General features: G+C 49.0%; 1 pseudogene; it reads left to right on the forward strand.

The window, feature by feature from the left end:
• Positions 1 to 108: 108 nt before the first annotated feature.
• LOC118345222 lies at positions 109 to 202 on the forward strand (annotated as a pseudogene; the record flags this gene model as incomplete).

A 202-nucleotide genomic window follows, 5' to 3' on the forward strand; every position in this document is an offset into this window, starting at 1 on the left:
GCCCATCGCGTAGCCATGGGTTTGGATCAGATCTCCGTTTGGATTGGGATCGGAAGGACGCTAGTATGTCGCTCAAGGATTATATGAATTTTAAGTATTTAGTTTGATGGGTGCGATCATACCAGCACTAATGCACCGGATCCCATCAGAAGTCCGCAGTTAAGCGTGCTTGGGCGAGAGTAGTACTAGGATGGGTGACCTC

This window comes from Juglans regia, unplaced genomic scaffold (assembly GCF_001411555.2).
Source record: "Juglans regia cultivar Chandler unplaced genomic scaffold, Walnut 2.0 Scaffold_17696, whole genome shotgun sequence".
Lineage (NCBI taxonomy): Eukaryota > Viridiplantae > Streptophyta > Magnoliopsida > Fagales > Juglandaceae > Juglans > Juglans regia.